We start from the raw sequence: 21,428 nt of genomic DNA, 5'->3' as shown, positions 1-21,428 counted from the left end.
ATACATGATTTTTAAAGTTCCAAACAAAACACTATATTCATTCATTCTGAGAACAGACTTAGAAACCCTGAAATAAGTGAAATCCATAAAACCACTTTAAATGTTATTTCATTCATACAAATCTCAAATTTTTGAAATACACTTGAAATTTTAAATAGTAGTTTATTTAGAAGAGTTATACTTAATGTCAGAGCATATTCCTTATCTTTCAGGTAACAAAAAATGCCCAAAGTTTAGAATTATCTTTATATTACCCTTCCTGAAGGCTTTTTTAGGGCATACTGTTTCCATCTTCTTCCTGAGTACATTTTCTTTTTCAGCACTCTTGTTAATGATTTCTTTGTTGTTTGTATGCTTTCAAAGCAATTCAATTTCTCTATAAATTACCTTCAAATGTATATTTCTCTATAAGTTTGACAATGAACGTTTGAATTTCATTGTTATCTATTAATAAATTTCAATTTTCAAGTTATGACTTTTTTCAATATTCACCCTATATAGCCAGTCACAAATCTAGGGATCATTTATATATATTCTGTGGCAAAATGAGGCACAGGATCTCTTCTCACAGAGTTGATAGACATAGGGGGGAACAGAAACATATCTCTGAAAACAGAGATACAAAGGAAAAGTATAGAATGGAATGAGAGCTTAGAGAGGCATGTGACCCACTTAGAGAAACTTCCTTGAGAGAAAGGTCTCAAGGAAGTTGAGTATATTTATAGTGTAATTTCCTTGAGGAAATTACACTATAAATGAAATGTAGAAGTAAAGAAGGAAGGTAAGAACATTCAAGGCAATGAAAGAGCAATGGTGGAATTACAAAGAACTGAAATAAGTATAGTAATCGGGAGCCTAACATCAGTCACAGAGAAAGACACAGCTGGAGGAAGAGATGGTAAAGATGAGGTCATGCAGAAGCAGACCATAATAAGGGAATTATCACTACCATAGTGTTTATACTTCACCCCCAAATTAATAAGTCACTAAATTAATTTTAAGCATCAAAAAGGTGGTATAATCATACCTCCAATTTTAAAAGGATGCTCTTTCTAGAAGAGGGACTAGAATGGATGTGAACAATCATGATGTGATTACAGCATGATGGCTTAGTTCATGATGGAGGTCGTGAAGACAGAAACTAGTGGATGATATCCAAGATAATTTTATTTAAGCGGCCAAATCTGCATGATTTGTCAATGGATTATGTTTAGGTAGGGGAATGAATAGGAAATGATTTAAAGATCTCTGTTTGGGCAATGGGCAAATTTCAGTGCTATCCATGGACATAAAATATTAGAAGGTAGGAGGTTTGTGGATGAGAGTATAATGAGCTCGGACTCTGAGGAAGCCATCTGATTAACAACCATGAATAGAGTCAAAAAATAGGGACAAACAAGCCAAGCACACCTCCCTCAGGCTAGTGAAGTGGGGCCCCTAACAAAGTCCTGAACCCCAGAGGGCCCTATGATTTCTGATGCCTTCTTGGAAATTTTCTAAGTTCTTCATCATTGCCTAAGACTGGACAGAGTCAGGAGTGCTCTTTGGATGAGATCCCCTGAGCTAAGAACCGGACCCATATAAGTCTCATTCCCACATTTCTCTGTGTCATGATGCTCTCTTCCAACCTGTTTAAGGGATCAGTCTTATGCCCTGAATATCTCTGAAACTTGTGTCTCTGGGATCTTCTAGAGATGCAGGGGTATGGTAGGTTTCAGGAGGATGGCTTGATGAGCACCTCACTCTCACTGGCCAGTGTGGAAATTCTTTTGTGAAACTGTGCGAGATTGGTTCACCAGAATTGTCCTGACATGCTGATTTTGGATGACTCAAATTATTCATACAGACAAGGGCACTGCAAAATATTTGCCTGGGTCTCCCTTTACCCTCACACCCACACAGTCCTAGGGGTGGCCCTATAGCCAAGACCATTGGGACATTTTCTGATTCAGAGAAAGGTCCATAAGTGCAACCCAGTCCAAAATCAAAGGGGAAAGAATATTAAGAAGAGAGTTTGTCTGTGAGGTTGGAAGGAAAGAGACAGATATTGAACCAAAACATGAAACAACCACTTCCTGAATCATGGTTAGAAGCTAAGCTAGATCTGTTCAAGAAATAAGAATAGCAGACCTTGATGGATTAAGACCTAGGTAGAGGACAAATCTCAATCACGCATTTCTCCTTTTTATTTGGCTCCTGGCTCCTACTAGACCAAAAGAGAGTACTGAAAGGAGCAACTTTCTATGAAAAGTTGTGGGATTCCAGAGCTAAGACTCAATATGATGTGCATTAATTGAATGAGCTGTGATATCATTTATTGAAAATAAACTATTGTGGGCATTTTTGTTTCATTGTCCATAATAGTGGATACTGAACTTGATGCTTTCTAACATCCTTTCAGGTGTACATTTCAATATTATGTTTGTTTCCTATTTCCTCAGTACCTTAAAATATGGGTTCAGTACAGCCCATCCTAATATATAATGCAGCCTCAATCAGCATTTGTAAGAGGTGTTCTGACCACAGAAGATGCATTAGTCAGAACTCTGGCTGAGAATTAAAGAATAAACCCAGTTTCAGTCTAAGCAAGAATTACTGGCTCATGTAACATCATCATGGGAAAGGCAGGGTTAAACTGAGAAGTAATGGAGCAGAGACCTGCATTCTATCAGGAATTTTATTATTCTTTTCCTTTGCTTTCCTTGAAGGCTCATCTACAGAGCCTTTCACGTTCACATCCTATTAGCCCATGATCCAAAGAGGAACAGGCTCTTCCCTGCCACCTCCACTTTGAAATATCTTTAACAATGACTGGATGGGTTTACAGCACATGTCCATTTCTGGATTGGTGATAATGTCCACAAGTATCTGTCACTTGGATACCCAAGTAGGGAAGGTGGAGAGGCAGTTCCCAAAAGAAAGGTATGCTATTCCAGAGGAGGAGAGAGTGAAGAGGCAAAATCATGTCAGGAAGCATTTGGCAGAATCTTAGCCTACTTATCCTTTGTCCCTTCTTCCTGAACTCAAACAACACTTCATTTAAACCTTCACCAAATTCATTATCTCTATCGATTGATTTTTTTGGACATGACAAATTGTCTTCCCAATCTTCCTCTAATCCTTGTATTTCCTGATACCTCTGGACTTGATAAAGTTATGGAAAGTTATTAAAAAGTTATGAAAGCTACGTGATCTCAATTCATTGATATTCTACTCATTACTACAAAAATTCTGTGGAAGAGTTGTAATTGACATTGTTATTTTTGTTTTAATATTTTGTATAAACATTAAATAAAACCACATATTTACAAAGGGGTATAAATAAAGCATTATTCTGTATTATATATTAATTGAGTCATGTATCAGTTCAACAACTTTGAAGCATGTCAACAATACGTAATTATAAGTTACACATACATAGCTTAGGTGAGAATCAAGGAACTCAAGTTCTTATCCCAGATTTTCCCATTTATATCATTCCTATGCCTTCATATTTTTCACTTTAAAATAGAAACATTATGTTAACAAATTGATGTTCATTTAACCTAATATCTCTATTAGTATTCTGAGAAATACTACTCATTTATGTCTTCTACTAGTATCAAACCAGATGCAGACTATGAGATGCCATTATTTGTAAAATGAAAATAACCATAATGCTAATTGATATTTCTACTAAAATTGAAAGGTAAAATTAATTAAATTACCAGTGCAGTAAATTCTTCTAGCCTAGTCATATATTTTGTAGTATATAAAGATAAAATCAATATTTAAAATTATGTTTAATATTTAAATTTAAATTCAATTCAAAAGAAGTTATTACTAAAAAAAAAATCTATGAAGTTTCCTAAGTCATTGAAGTAGATTCAATGATAATTTGGAATTTTTCTCCCTTTAATTTTTTTGGTATAATAAATGGAAATATTTAACAATGCTGCAGGGAGTTCATTTTAATTAACTCTTAGTCAAGAGACCCACTACCAAATACCTATTCCATTTTTTATAGAGCATCAACAACCTTTCTCATCACAGACAAGTTCCTCACCTATCACTGAGAACTCAGTGAAAGAACTTACCCATCCTATATACACAAACATGTCTAAGATAAATTCATTTTTTAGTTGATGCATTTGTTAATCATCAAATATTTATTGAGCACCTAATTTGTTAGGCTCTCTTTTATGTAATAAAAAGAAGTATCTAAAACCAATTCCCTAATTAATGGAGAGTACATAAATGAATATTAACTTTCTCAATGTTCCTGTGTACATATTCACATTTTGTGATAAGAAAAAAAAATTTAAAGGCGCTTTTTAACAAAAAATCACTGCTCGAACTTTAAGACTTAATTATAGTAATGAATTACATTCTCTATTTTAAGATATTCTATTGAGAGTAATCTTTTTCAGTGCCAGATAATTGTGAGGCTAAATAGTGCACTTGAAAGAAACATACAGCTTCAAATCTCTTTCTTAGAATGATAACTGAGTAATACTTGAAATCATATTTATTATTCTCAGTAAAATGTTTCAAGAAGCAGTTATATAAGATCATCTGCATTGCCATATTGATTTAGGAAAGAAAACTCCTAAGGATAACTGGATTTTTTCATCATACTGTGGGAGATTTTCTACTTTATTTTAATTGCATTTTGTTCAAACCAAATAATATACAGCTCAATTATTTAATCTAGAATAGAGTTGATAATTAATGATTAGCACTCACAATTTAAAAGAATTTTATCAAAGAAGATGTTATGTGACCTTGATTAAAGATATTATGTTACAGACACATTTAGAAGTAAGGTAATATAGTTGTAAAATTTCCAGGATGGCAGAGGAGTAAATAACCTCCAGATATATGGTGTATCTGAAAACCTGCAGATATATGGTGTATCTGAAAACCTATAAAATAATAATAGTTATAGCTTATATTATATACACTTATAAAACAAAATCACCCTCAACTGTGTACCATTACCAAATAAACCAAAAACTTACAGATAAGTAAGTAGTGTCACATAATTTTTAAGCAAGGATGTAATCCATTCAACCATACCTACTATTAAGAACCTATTGGGGATACAGCATGAACAAAAGACCAAAAGTCCCTTCCTTCACAGAACTAACATTCAAGTGGTGAGAGACAGGGAATAAACAAATAAAATAACCTACAGAAGTACGATGATGGCAAATGCTCTGGAGGAAACGCATAAAAGAGGGGAGTGTTGGGGTGAGGATTGGGGGCTACTGATTTCTGGTTTTCATCAGAGAAGGCCTCATGGTAAAAACAACATTTGGGGGGCTTCCCTGGGGGCGCAGTGGTTGAGAGTCCGCCTGCCGATGCAGGGGACGCGGGTTCGTGTCCCTGTCTGGGGGGAATCCCACATGCCGCGGAGCGGCTGGGCCCGTGAGCCATGGACGCTGAGCCTGCTCGTCCGGAGACTGTGCTCCGCAACGGGAGAGGCCACAACAGTGAAAGGCCCGCGTACTGCAAAAAATAAAATAAAATAAAATAAAAAACAACATTTGGGACAGCGCTGGGGTAGGGGAAGGGCAAGCCATGCACATATCTGGGTAGAGAACATTAAGACTTTTTTTAGGTGGTTGAAGTAATAGCAAGTGTGCCAGGGTAACAGGACATAAATTTTAAAGAGAGTAACTGGAATGAGAGCCTTTCAAAAAGGTTGCAAGGTGCTGGCTTTTATTCCTGAGTAACATAGAAACCTTTGGAGGAACTGATAGTTTTGACTTTGGTTCTGAAAGGGTCTCTGCAGCTGCTCTACAAATATAATACACTGGCGTGGCAAGAGCAGACCGCATTAAAGGTAAAATGAACTCATGGCACTTATTTAAAACTAAATCAAGCTTGGCATATCTACTGATGGCAATACCTGATTTTTTTTTATCATGAGTAGTTTTATTGAGATAGTTAGACATCACTGTTTCCTGAAAATACAAGATTAAGGCTGCCACATTTACTGGCTGCATATTTTAGAACACTTTGCAAACTGGTAGCCTCCCAGACCTAACGATACTTTCAGTTTATATTCTTGGTCCAGAAATTGTTAAAAAAAAAGATAACAAAAACTGAACTGGATAATTTTTTTTAATTAAGAACTATCACATTAAAAATCCACATATCTTAAATATAAAAAAAATCAGGTGATCGGAGGATAGGAAGACAAAAATTTAAAAGAGAGAGAAAAGCAGTGCTTCTGAACCTTTAATGTGTATGTACATCATGTGTGCAATTGTGAATGGCAAATTCTAACTGATTAGGTCTGGAGTATGACCTGAGACTCTGTATTTCGGACAAACTTCCAGTGGCTGCTGAAGCTACCAGAGCTCAGATCGTATCTGGAGCAGAAAGGTTCTGGGGGTCAGGAACAGTTTACACCCTCTCCTACAATCCTCACATCCCTACCCTTTCACTGTTGTTGCTGACGTTGTTGGTGTTACTGCATTGGCGCTTACTGGCTTTTTTTTCTCTGTTTCAGAAGATAGTCTCCGGGTTAAAATATGTAAATAGGATGGCCATTTTTAAACTAGGACTTGCAATTTAATGCACACAGGAGATACAATTACAAATTCAAAAAGAAGAAGTATTATCATGTTTTACCATACAAATATAATCAGTGGACTTTCAGAAACACATGGACAGACAGCTTAAATACACTATGCAATGAAAAGCAGTGACAGGTCTCAGTGGAGGATGGATGGGATAGGGGCACAGTAACTAAAAGACATAAAGATAGAGAAGAAAGATGAGAAAGCAGAGAACAGGTGTTTTAGATGTCATGGACACCCATGCTCAAACCCCAGTTTCAAACAAATTCGTTCTGGAACAGACATCTAGCTTCAGTTAGAAATTGATGTTCACAGAAATATTCAGCCTTGCTACATTAATATCTGTACTGAGAGCATCTCAGGGACTAACAGAAAAAAAAAAATGGTGGTTTTTAATGTGATTCTTTACTGTGGGTTTGATTGTCACTAATAGCCAGCAGATGGGATAGATACTTTATGGAGAGAAGAAAGCTAATAGAAGTTTTCTGGCCAAAATAAGCCGTTATACTCTAAATTGCATTGTACATTTGAGAATAGCAAAATTCTATTGGGGAAAGTTTTTTAGAAAACAAAATTATTATAAAAGGTAGGTTTCTTTATTAACAGTAATTGTTCCCAAATACTTCTATTTGGGTAATTTTTAAAATTATATTTTTAAATAAAGATTATATTTTCTGGCGAAGCATACTTTCTCTAGTTCTAAAATCCTTGTATTGAGTGAAAAGTTTCCAATGGCTAGTTTTTGTTGAAAAGCAAGAAACTCAAAAAAGATTATCATAATATGGCTAGCTACCCAATTATAAACCTATGATCACTGAAGCCTAGAAACCACTACCTATGAATGTCTCTGGCTGTGAATGGATGTGCTCAGTAAACAGTTTTGTCAAACACTGATTGTTAAAATCATAAGTAAGTCCTGGAGATCGAATGCACAGCATCGTGATTAGAGTCAACAATACTGTATTATAAACTTCATAGTTTCCCAGAGACTAGACCTTAACTGTTCTCACCACAAAAAAAGAAATTCTACAACATGCTAGAGGTATTAGTAACAGGACAGTTATAATCACATTGCAATTTATAAATGTATCAAATCAACATGTTGTACACCTTAAACTCACACAGTGTTGTACATCAATTAACTCTCAGATAAAATCTCCCCAGAGCTGACACTGAAGAAAAATTCATCAGAAAATAAACCTCTGGTATATAAGACTACCAAAATTTGTCTGTATGCAACGTGACTGATCATAGGGGTTGTTGTGTTTGATTCAAGAGTTTTCTTCTCATATGAAAGTTTGAGGTAACAACACAGACATTCTGTTTTTAATTTATTCTCAAAATGTGAAGAATTCTGACACAATTTTTTTTTTTTCTTTACAAAAAGTAAGTCTGTATTCAAAGAATAATCTTTGAAGAGTATTTCATTGAATATCATGGATAACAATAGATTAAACAATTCAATATGAAACATAATTTTGGCATAATCTAATATCTATTATTTTGCTTTAAATTATTTAAAATTGTATTGACAGTTGCTAGGCTTGAAACGGATGTAAAGCTCTTTCTAAAATGATCTGGGTAATGCACTTTCTTAATATTTGTATTGATTGCTAATCCGGATCATATTTAACTATTGAAAGCTATTAATTTCATACACAATTTAAAAGCACTTTATTGTTATTTAATATAGTGTCATATTCTTGCTATAATACAATTACAATTCCACATCAGTTTAGAGAATTATAACATACAAAACAAAGGAGATATTTATTTCAAGATAAATTTAGAGAGATTACATAAATTTGAAAGGTGATATTCAGATAGTAAGAATAAATTCAATGACATGACTAATTCCTGATATAATAATCTTAGTTAGATTGAATCCTATGTGATCATACAATTATTAATCACACACAAGATCAGATTTGCCAAAAATGGTGCCAAAGCAGACCTTCATCATTTTGACCCTCCAAAACAACAAAAAACAAAGCTAAATGGAAGACTCTCCTCTGAATGCTAAGGCCAGAATCCAAATGGGATGCATTCTTAGTACTTATGCAATAATCTCACCATTTCCTGTCTCATTAGATTCCCAGTCCTTTCCGCACGATGCAGAATCTGTAACTCCCCATGGTCCCCACAGGATACAGATGGTATATTCAAATTAAGATAACACCTTATTTACAAAGAGACTAATTACAAAGTTGTGGGTGAGGTATAGGGGGACCATAAAGGAGAGTTCAGGGACCAGCACAAGCAACAGAGGAACTGTTTTCATCAGCTGGAACGAGGGACCAATGGAAGGAGAGGTTACGGGGTGCAGTTAGGGAAACAGTGGCATTAGGGCAGGACATAGTCTTAAGGAGGAAGTCAGGGCAATGAATAATCAGACCTCCCTCTCTTCAGTCTCTTGACAGTTTCTCGCTGGCCCATCCCAACTGACTAAAATACATGTCAGTTTCTCAGACAAAGACAGAGTACAGAGGAGGGTAAAGGGGATCTGAAAGGGCAAATGAAATCTATCCAGCATACCTCAACGGCATATGGAAAGTATGCTTTGATTCTTTTCAAACCTGCAATTTCCCTTCTAATGTGAGCAATCATCATCAAAAGATTTATGGAGAAAAACAACAACAATGAATAACCTAAATCTTACAGACACCTAAATTCTCATGTAATTCCTGTCATCTTTCAGGGAAGATAGTTATAATGTCAGGTATGTCCACAAAATGATAAATGTCATTATTAAAAGGATGGATTGACTTTAGTATTTGAAAACAATTAATTTAATTTGAAAAAACCATAAGACATAACACTGAATTCAATTGTAACTATTAAATATAGGAAGAAAATGATATACACTCATGTACACATTTGAACTGGGAAAATGTTGAAGAATAAACTGTAAAGTTTTAAAACTTTAAAACTGCTCTGTTCACATATTCTAGTTAAATTTATTGTCCATTTTATTGAAGACTCACATGTAAGCACCGCCACAATCACTGCTACACATCTTATTATTGAAAATCTTTCAAAAGGTCTAATTTTGTGGTTCCTGAGGTAATGACATTTTGCTATACTGAAGCACCCTCATTGCTCTTTGATGGTCCCGATCCTTAAAGCATCTCAAAATCAACATTATGTACCCATGCCTGGTATTACACACAAATGAAATTGGTGCAGGAAGATGAGATAAACCTGCTCTGACCTTATAAGCTATAGCATATATTTTCAACAGCTGTCTACTCTGTGCATGCAATTCTGCCAACTACACATTTTCTTACAAGTAGAATGTAAAGTGGGTAATTGTATTTATCTCCTGGTTTATAAATAGACCTTCATATCTGCAAAATGAGCTTTTGAATCCAAAGAGAAAACATACTTTGGCAATTTTTTCTTTCTTTTGTTTTTCCTGTGTATCACCAAAGTCCTCTTCTATTCTGTTTTGAGATTCTCTTTCATATGCCATGGTCATGGAAAAGCATTCTCTGATATTTCAATATCAGTAATACTAGGTGTCATTTCAATGTCCATACCTTTGCTCACTTTTTATCTCATTTACAGTAAATGTGTTGATTGATTTCAAACAACATTCTATCTCATTTAAAGAATGTGTCCTCACATTTTTATCTTTGGGTCATATAAGAAAGGCTTCAATGTACTCCTATAAGAAGGTCATCCTGTAAATGAATATTAAAACCCACTTAATATTTTCCTTTAAATAAATCTAGGTACACTAAGTTAAATCTGAAGGATTCATTTTATATAGTTTTCATAAACTGTATGATGAATTAATTTCCTTCTATGAATTTCTAAAATAAACTGTATATATTGAATAACAGATCTGCTAGCAGATTTATAGCAATGAGCTGATACTAACCTACAAGAAAATGGCAATAAAAACTAGAAACTAACCTTTATTCATTGTACCAGGGGTCCTCAGAACTGCCTTCAGGTGCCTACAATCCTATCTTCAGAAAAGTATCTTCATCCATACCCTAGCAGAAAATGCAAACCTGTGTTCTTCATCACAGAACGCCAACTCTCCCGCCATGACAGCTAAACTAGTGGTGAAAATTTGATGAGAAAAGAGCCCATCTAGTGATTGGCCAGCAGCCTGAGGCTTATAAGCCCAGCTGCAAGTGGGGGAAATCAAGCAAAATGGACATGAGATAGAGTCTGGGCTGGAACTGGCACACGAGAGGTCAATGTAAGCTGAGGAATCCAGCCAGTGGAGAGAGAACCAGAGCAGATGTGCAAAGGGAGAAATTCCATGACCGAGAGGGTGGAGAGGAGAGAGTGCCCAGTCCTGAAAGTGTCCAGATAGTAAGCTCTCCTACTCAGGTTGCTGACCACATGCCTTCTTTCAAGAAACCCCTTTTTGCATGAAGTTAATTTAAGAGACTCTCCATTCCTTGTAAATAAAGACCTCCAGCTAGAACAGGCATAATGATTAATAACAAAAAATAAAATAAAACAAAATAATAATATTGCATGTATTTTATAGGTTTTAACAAAATAAATATATTTTTAATAAAGAAATTCAATTTTAGGCTTTCAGAACCTATTATAATGGAAGAACTTTAACCATTGATAGAAGACAGTAGCTGAGAAGTGGAAGTGGAAATATGAAGGGTGCATAGATTTATCTAGTACCTGTAAAAATCATACCAGCACAATGACCAACTATTGTAACTCAATATAAAAATATTTTATTTACATGAGTGATGATTATCAAACAGGAAAAGGTACTATTTTCACTATAAGCCCAGAGCATAGAGCTCTTTAATTTTAAATACAAAAAGTAATTTATTTATTCATTTAGACAAATATTATTGAGTGCCAACTATATGTGGGTGGGCACCACCCAATCCTTTGAGAGGCTGATAGAAGAGGACAAAGAAAGGTTGGATTCACTCTCTGCCCTACTGTTTCAGCTGGGACATCAATCTCCTTCTGCCTTCAGGGTTCCTGGGGTTAGGCCTTCAACTTGGACTAGAATCTACACCATCTGCTCCCCAGCTCTCGGGGCTTCAAACAATACAACCTGGTCTCCTGTGTCTCCAGTTGGCAGTACCCAGATCATGGAACTTAGCCTCATAACCATGTGAGCCAATACCTTACAATAAATCTCTTCCTAGATATATCTATCTGTATCTATCTATCTATCTATCTATCTATCTATCTATCTATCTATCTATCTATCTGTCTATCTATCCAGCCATACATCTTCTATTGGTTTTGTTTCTCTGGAAAACCCTCACTAATATAACGTGTGAATCGACAATTATTTCAACTAAAATTTCAACTAAATAAAAGGAAGATGGATTTTAGTGTTCACTGGGACCTAGATTACAAGCTCAGCTTAAATGTCTGTGAAGAAATACTTTATCTGAACTTCAGTTTTCTCTTCTATTAAATGGAGATAATAATTACCACAAAGGTACTATTTCATTCATTCATTCATTCACTCATTTATCCATTCAAATATCAGGCATGCATTGAGTTCCAACTGCTATACTAATAAGTTGGGGATACAAATGCTACTACTGTTAGTACTGCTACTCTCACTACTACTAGTTATAATGGAGATTCTTGACCTCAACGATGGAACAAGCCATAAGAGTGACAAATTAGCAGATATTTTGTTTTGATCAATGGCTTGGTAGAAGGAAAACACTTCTAAAGCAGCAAACGGTAGCCCTCCAACTCGGATTTTCAGAAGAGGCTAGGGAGATTTCTACATTATGTTTAGATATTTCTCTTCAATCCTGAAACTAGATACAAGTCCAGAAAAAGTGGAAGGAGTTTTCAGGAAGTGGCAGCAGAGGTGCAAAAGCTCAAAGACCTTTGAAGAAACATGGTGAATTTGTGAAAATCTAAGACATCTAGTACAACTGAAACATAGAGGAGAGAAAGGAAAAACTGAAGTTCTATTACAATGACACATGTGACATAAAGTTGACCATAACAAATCAGTCCAGTAAAGCCTTCAGTTGACACCAAAGCCTCAGATAAGATCCAAAAGTACTCTCTGCAGTGCATGGCAAATATAAAGCACTTTAGCTATTATTAGTTGTAGTATCATTAGGTGTAATAGCAGTGGTAATAACAGCAAGAGTGGTAATAATATTTAATATCACTTTTAACAAAGCCTTTAATAAAACCTAATTTTTAGTGAGCTAGCTACTTTTCAAATTAAATTTAATTACCATCAAGGTACCGAGATGAAATATTCTGTGAAACACGACATTTAAGTGCCCATGTCAATGGTCCAATGATGATCCACATTTTATTTTTGAAAGTCAGAAATTGTGATCTATTTTTCAATACAAAGTAGGCTGAATCCATATAGCACTATATTCCTTATTACCAACAACAAGTCTTTTTTTTGATCTCCAACAGGTGTAAAACATGGGGAATTCTTAAAAAATAATACACCTTACAAATGAAGAGGAAATAGGCAGTCAATCTGAAAAAGAATTCAGAGTAATGATAGTAAAGATGATCCAAAATCTTGGAAATAGAATAGAGAAAATGCAAGAAACATTTAACAAGGACCTAGAAGAACTAAAGAGGAAACAAGCAATGATGAACAACACAATAAATGAAATTAAAAATACTCTAGAAGGGATCAATAGCAGAATAACTGAGGCAGAAGAACGGATAAGTGACCTGGAAGATAAAATAGTGGAAATAAGTACTGCAGAGCAGAATAGAGAAAAAAAGAATGAAAAGAACTGAGGACAGTCTCAGAGACCTCTGGCACAACATTAAATGCACCAATATTCAAATTATAGGGGTTCCAGAAGAAGAAGAGAAAAAGAAAGGGACTGAGAAAATATTTGAAGAGATTATAGTTGAAAACTTCCCTAATATGGGAAAGGAAATAGTTAATTAAGTCCAGGAAGCACATAGAGTCCCATACAGGATAAACCTAAGGAGAAACACACCAAGACACATATTAATCAAACTGTCAAAAATTAAATACAAAGAAAACATATTAAAAGCAGCAAGGGAAAAACAATAAATAATACACAAGGGAATCCGCATAAGGTTAACAGCTGATCTTTCAGCAGAAACTCTGCAAGCCAGAAGGGACTGGTAGGACATATTTAAAGTGATGAAGGAGAAAAAGCTACAACGAAGATTACTCTACCCAGCAAGGATCTCATTCAGATTTGATGGAGAAATTAAAACCTTTACAGACAAGCAAAAGCTGAGAGAGTTCAGCACCACCAAACCAGCTTTACAACAAATGCTAAAGGATCTTCTCTAGGCAAGAAACACAAGAGAAGGAAAAGACCGACAATAACAAACCCAAAACAATTAAGAAAATGGGAATAGGAACATACATATCGATAATTACCTTAAATGTAAATGGACTGAATGCTACCACCAAAAGACACAGATGGGCTGAATGGATACAAAAACAAGACCCATATATATGCTGTCTACAAAAGACCCACTTCAGACCTAGGGACACATACAGACTGAAAATGAGGGGATGGAAAAAGATATTCCCTGCAAACGGAAATCAAAAGAAAGCTGGAGTAGCAATTCTCATACCTGACAAAATCGACTTTAAAATAAAGACTATTAGAAGAGACAAAGAAGGACACTACATAATGATCAAGGGATCGATCCAAGAAGAAGATATAACAATTGTAAATATTTATGCACCCAACATAGGAGCACCTCAATACATATGGCAAATACTAACAGCCATAAAGGGGAAATTGACAGTAACACAATCATAGTAGGGGACTTTAACACCCCACTTTCACCAATGGACATATCATCCAAAATGAAAATAAATAAGGAAACACAAGCTTTAAATGATACATTAAACAAGATGGACTTAATTGATATTTATAGGACATTCCATCCAAAAACAACAGAATACACATTTTTCTCAAGTGCTCGTGGATCATTCTCCAGGATAGATCATATTTTGGGTCACAAATCAAGCCTTGGTAAATTTAAGAAAATTGAAATTGTATCAAGTATCTTTTCTGACCACAATGCTATGACACTAGATATCAGTTACAGGAAAAGATCTGTAAAAAATATAAACACATGGAGGCTAAACAATACACTACTTAATAATGAAGTCATCACTGAAGAAATCAAAGAGGAAATCAAAAAATACCTAGAAACAAGTGACAATGGAGACACGACGACCCAAAACCTATGGGATGCAGCAAAAGCAGTTCTAACAGGGAAGTTTATAGCAATACAATCCTACTTTAAGAAACAGGAAACATCTCGAATAAACAACCTAACCTTGCACCTAAAGCAATTAGAGAAAGAAGAACAAAAAAAGCCCAAAGTTAGCAGAAGGAAAGAAATCATAAAGATGAGATCACAAGTAAATGAAAACGAAATGAAGGAAACGATAGCAAAAATCAATAAAACTAAAAGCTGGTTCTTTGAGAAGATAAACAAAATTGATAAACCATTAGCCAGACTCATCAAGAAAAAAAGGGAGAAGACTCAAATCAATAGAATTAGAAATGAAAAAGGAGAAGTAACAAATGACACTGCAGAAATACAAAAGATCATGAGAGATTACAACAAGCAACTCTATGCCAATAAAATGGACAACCTGGAAGAAATGGACAAATTCTTAGAAATGCACAACCTGCCGAGACTGAATCAGGAAGAAAAAAAAAAAAAATGAACAGATCAATCACAAGCACTGAAATTGAAGCTGTGATTAAAAATCTTCCAACAAACTAAAGCCCAGGACCAGATTGCTTCACAGGCGATTTCTATCAAATATTTAGAGAAGAGCTAACATCTATCCTTCTCAAACTCTTCCAGAATATAGCAGAGAGAGGAACAATTCCAAACTCATTCTATGAGGCCAACATCACCCTGATACCAAAACCAGACAAGATGTCACAAAGAAAGAAAACTACAGGACAATATCACTGATGAACATAGATGCAAAAATCCTCAACAAAATACTAGCAAACAGAATCCAACAGCACATTAAGAGGATCATAAACCATGATCAAATGGGGTTTATTCCAGGAATGCAAAGATTCCTCAATATACGCAAATCAATCAATGTGATACGCCATATTCACAAATTGAAGGAGAAAAACCATATGGTCATCTCAGTAGATGCACAGAAAGCTTTTGACAAAATTCAACACCCATTTATGATAAAAAACCCTCCAGAAAGTAGGCATAAGGGGAACTATCCTCAACATAATAAAGGCCATATATGACAAACCCACAGCCACATCATCCTCAATGGTTGAAAACTGAAACCATTTCCACTAAGATCAGGAACAAGACAAGGTTGCCCACTCTCACCACTCCTATTCAACATAGTTTTGGAAGTTTTAGCCACAGCAATCAGAGAAGAAAAGGAAATAAAAAGAACCCAAATCGGAAAAGAAGAAGTAAAGCTGTCACTGTTTGCAGATGACATGATAGTATACCTAGAGAATCCTAAAGATGCTACCAGAAAACTACTAGAGCTAATCAATGAATCTGGTAAAGTAGCAGGACACAAAATTAATGCACAGAATTCTCTGACATTCCTATACTCTAATGATGAAAAATATGAAAGTGAAATCAAGAAAACACTCCCATTTACCATTGTGACATAAAGAATAAAATATCTAGGAATAAACCTACCTAAGGATACAAAAGAACTGTATGCAGCGAATTATAAGACACTGATGAAAGAAATTAAAGATGATACAAAGAGATGGAGAGATATACCATGTTCTTGGATTGGAAGAATCAACATTGTGAAAATGACTCTACTACCCAAAGCAATCTATAGATTCAATGCAATCTCTATCAAACTACCACTGGCATTTTTCACAGAACTAGAACAAAATATCTCGCAATTTGTACGGAAACACAAAAGACCCCAAATAGCCAAAGCAATCTTGAGAACGAAAAATGGAGCTGGAGGAATCAGGCTCCCTGACTTCAGACTATACTAGAAAGCTATAGTAATCAAGACAGTATGGTACTGTCACTAAAACAGAAATATAGATTAATGGAACAGGATAGAAAGCCCAGAGATAAACCCATGCACATATGGTCACCTTATCGTTGATAAAGGAGGTAGGAATGTACAGTGGAGAAAGGACAGCCTCTTCAATAAGTGGTGCTGGGAAAACTGGACAGGTACATGTAAAAGTATGAGATTAGGGCTTCCCTGGTGGTGCAGTGGTTGAGAGTCCGCCTGCCGGTGCAGGGGACACAGGTTCGTGTCCCGGTCTGGGAAGATCCCACATGCCGCGGAGCAGCTGGGCCCGTGAGCCATGGCCACTGAGCCTGTGCATCCGGAGCCTGTGCTCCGCTACAGGAGAGGCCACAACAGTGAGAGGCCTGCATACCGCAAAAAAAAAAAAAAAAGTATGAGATTACTCCCTAACACCATACACAAAAATAAGCTCAAAATGGATTAGAGACCTAAATATAAGGCCGGAAACTATCAAACTCTTAGAGGAAAACATACGCAGAACACTCTGTGACATAAATTACAGCAAGATCCTTTTTGACCCACCTCCTAGAGAAATGGAAATAAAAACAAAAATAAACAAATGGGAACTAATGAAACTTCAAAGCTTTTGCACAGCAAAGGAAACCATAAACAAGACGAAAAGACAACCCACAGAATGGGAGAAAATATTTGCAAATGAAGCAACTGACAAAGGATTAATCTCCAAAATTTACAAGCAGCTCATGCAGCTCAATAATAAAAAGCAAACAACACAGTCCAAAAATGGGCAGAAGACCTAAATAGACATTTCTCCAAAGAAGATATACAGACTGGCAACACACACATGAAAGAATGTTCAACATCATTAATCATTAGAGAAATGCAAATCAAAACTACAATGAGATATCATCTCACACTGGTCAGAATGGCCATCATCAAAAAATCTACAAACAATAAATACTGGAGAGTGTGTGGAGCAAAGGGAACACTCTTGCACTGCTGGTGGGAATGTGAATTGGTACAGCCACTATGGTGAACAGTATGGAGGTTCCTTAAAAAACTACAAATAGGACTGCCATATGACCCAGCAATCCCACTATTGGGCATATACCCTGAGAAAACCATAATTCAAAAAGAGTCATGTACCAAAATGTTTATTGCAGCTCCATTTACAATAGCCAGGACATGGAAACAACCTAAGTGTCCATTATCAAATGAATGGATAAAGAAGATGTGGCACATATATACAATGGAATATTACTCAGCCATAAAAAGAAACGAAATTGAGCTATTTGTAATAAGGTGGATGGACCTAGAGTCTGTCATACAGAGTGAAGTAAGTCAGAAAGAGAAAGACAAATATTGTATGCTAACACGTATATATGGAATTTAAGAAAAAAAAATGTCATGAAGAATCTAGGCATAAGACAGGAATAAAGACACAGACCTACTGGAGAATGGACTTGAGGATATGGGGAGGGGGAAGGGTAAGCTGTGACAAAGTGAGAGAGTGGCATGGACATATATACACTACCAAATGTAAGGTAGATAGCTAGTGGGAAGCAGCTGCATAGCACAGGGAGATCAGCTCCGTGCTTTGTGACCACCTAGAGGGGTGGGATAGGGAGGGTGGGAGGGAGGGAGATGCAAGAGGGAAGAGATATGCGAACATATGTATATGTATAACTGATTGACTTTGTTATAAAGCAGAAACTAACACATCATTGTAAAGCAATTATACTCCAATAAAGCTGTAATAAAAAAATAGTAATAATACACTTTGCATTCCAGGAACTCACAAATAGTGATAAGGATAGAAAATTACCTAAATGACTCCAAAATAATTCAAACAGTAATAATTGTGAAGAATATGAATCAATATTTTATAATGATGTTATCAATTCTGGCTTAGGAAGTGTGAGGTGTAATTTTAGTGCCATCTTTAGAGATAAGCATTATTTTTCCAGGCAGGGGCAGTAAGGGCAGGGTATCCTACACACAAGGAAGAGAAAGTGGATGAAGTTAGAAACTGGATGTCTTATTTGCGGAACAGTGAATAGCACTGAATGTTTGAAAAATGTGACACAGTGTGCCCAGATGGTGAAGGAACACCTGTGGAAAGTCAAGGAGCATAGTCTTCATGTCAAAGAGGTGGGGAGCCATCAATATTTTTAAGCACATGAGTGCTTAAGAAAATATTCCACTGAGAGTGTAGGAGATAGACTACATCAATAGGGGATAGAAATAAAGGTTATGTAAAGGTAACTGTAATAACAGTTACCTGTTAATAAAGGATGATGATGGCCTGGATGAGAAAAGAGTGCAGTGAATAGAGAACTCATAGGGCAAAAGATCAAAGCAAACCAAAGCAAAATTGATAAGATAGTCATTTTCTCACCAATCATTGCAGTATTTTGTTTATTCTCTTAAAAATGCTCATCATAAGCAATCCTGATAGCATCAGTTTTTTATAGTCTTATTTCCCCTCTTAATATAAATTTCTTGAGGTCAAAGATGTATTTCTATCTGTAAAACATCCATAAGTACTGTCACAATTTGTCACTCATGTCAGTGGCTTGCTAAAAGTCTAATGAATAAATGAAATTTTCTGTTAACAAAGAGGAAAGTGAAAATTACCTCTAAAATGAAACAAGAAGTCAGAGTAATGAGTTATTTGTAGTTTGATCCAAAAGAAGTACCGTTATTACATCTTGATATAACAGCTTTGTTTCACTCTACAATCAAAGAAAAAATCACTAATGATCAGTGAGTTGTTTGTTAATTTCAGACTCTTCCTCTCCCTTGTCCATATTTAGAAAAAAACAGGGTGACAAAATAATTAATATAATGAACTTCATTTAACCATTGTAGCTATTACAGGATAAAAATACCTATATAACCAAGCTTCAAATTCACACACAAGCACTCAAATATATATTTTTCCGTAGTGAGAAAGTTGGGTCTAACCTAGAGGTAATAATTCTAAATGCTTCTATTTTGTTATCTGTTAACATGGAACAAAAGCAAATCCACTCTCCTTAAATATGAGATAACATATTTTACTTAAAATTAAGCCATATTTATAGTGTGTTACGAGTTTGAATTGTACCAACTTCAATTTTACTAAATTATGAGATAATTCTGCTACCATTCCTGTTAACTTAAAACCAAAATTTGATTACGGGATTCTGTAAATGAAGTTACCTTCAAAATTCACTTTCATGATTCATCAATACCTTCTTTTAAAGGGTTAGGTACAACTTGGCCCATGAAAGTCATATGTCAACTTTCTCCCTAAATCACATAAATGAGTAAAATGGTGTGCCAGTAAATGAACAGAACTGTGCCATAAAATATTTACCTATAGTCTGTTTATTAAAAACTACTTAAAATACACCTGAAACTCTTTTGCAATTGTATCAGTAAAAATTCATCTCAAATTCATCTTAACATTTCGAGTTACTGCTTCTTTTATGTGTTCAAACTATTTTATTTCCTCTTATAGGAGAAATAGAATTTTTATTCCATACTTCTCTTTAGTTTTTACTTATAAAAGTTGCATTTTAAATATGAAGGTAAAGGTGCTGGGTTACTTTTTAGGGTATTGATTACATGTAGGCATGATCATTTATACCTAGAGCCTCATTAACATGAAATTGAGAAAGGAGCTCGGGAAACAGGAATTTATTGTTTTTATTGTTGTACAATGACCTATGGATGATTCTTTCTCAATTCCTTCATTTATCTTTCAAAGGTAATTGAGGATCTATCCCATTAAAGAGAAAAGCAATTCAAACCTAAAATCTACAACAGAAAGAAGAATGTTTTCTTTTTTTTTTAGGTTTAAGTCACCTATTGTGGAGATATTGGGATGAAGTAAAACATTAAGTCAACTCTGATGTTACATGTAATCTACCTTAAATAATTATCACTTGGGTTGCAAATGATGGAATCACTAATCAATGACTAGCACTTCATCTAAAATATCTTGTCATAAGTTGTCTTCAGAAATAAGTGTTATCCCCTTTTTTCCTAAATAAAAATCTGAAACTAAGAGAATTTGAGTAACTTTCTCCAAATCACAGACCTTATATAATGTGGAAAATGATTCAACATCTTATTTTTCTGATCTCTACTCAACATACTGCCTCCTTTTCTCTGATATACGATCTCTGATAATGGAAAGAAATCAGCTTCAGCAATTTGACCAAGGTTGCAGTCACCTCACATTCTATGTCAATGTACTCACTCTGCAAAAAAAGACTCCTCCTTCAATTCTCTGACCGGCCCTGGCCAGATGAAGGAGGAAAGCTCAGAAAGGGTTTGTGCCTTACGGGAGGGACTCTCCTCATTTTGCTCCAAGAAAAAGGGCTAGTTTGAGCAGAATTATGTTGTTTTTCACTGGGCAAAAAAAAAAAAAATAACCAAGCAGAAACCTATACAGTTTTTCATACACATATACTTTGCTGTGAGGACTCTGCAAACTGTATTTGTGAATCATATGTAAGATTGAATGTCAGGGAGCTTCTTTCTTTTGGAACCAATAACCTTCCTTCAGAAAGGAAGGAAATGAAATCAAAGTAGACTGACCCAGTTTTAAAACAAATGATAGTTAGGGATGAAACAAAGGAAGGAAGAGAGAATGACAAGTCTCAAACTTAACTGACAGAGCTATAAAGATCTTTAAAAGCAAAAACTAGACAAAGCAAAATGTGCACAAAGGAAAACAGTAAAAAAAACTTAAACTACTCTAATTTTCTAACAATTTTTTGCAAGTATAAGCCTGAAATAATTACTTAGCAAAGCATTCAAAGAGATCAGAACAGACACCAAAGACATCCTTTTTGTTTAAGTTAATTTTTTTTAGTAAATTATAAGGG

The 21,428-nt window shown here is 35.2% G+C and overlaps 1 protein-coding gene across 2 annotated transcripts in view; it reads right to left on the bottom strand.

Annotated features, from left to right (window-relative positions):
• The window catches only part of NCAM2 (neural cell adhesion molecule 2), a 489,746-nt gene that overhangs the window by 396,988 nt on the left and 71,330 nt on the right, over window positions 1-21,428 (bottom strand). The gene's annotated exons all lie outside the window — the stretch shown is intronic.

This window comes from Orcinus orca, chromosome 5 (genome assembly GCF_937001465.1).
Source record: "Orcinus orca chromosome 5, mOrcOrc1.1, whole genome shotgun sequence".
In the NCBI taxonomy this organism is placed as follows: domain Eukaryota; kingdom Metazoa; phylum Chordata; class Mammalia; order Artiodactyla; family Delphinidae; genus Orcinus; species Orcinus orca.
Note: the sequence above shows the minus strand (reverse complement) of the source record. Positions and strands in the feature narration are given on the sequence as shown.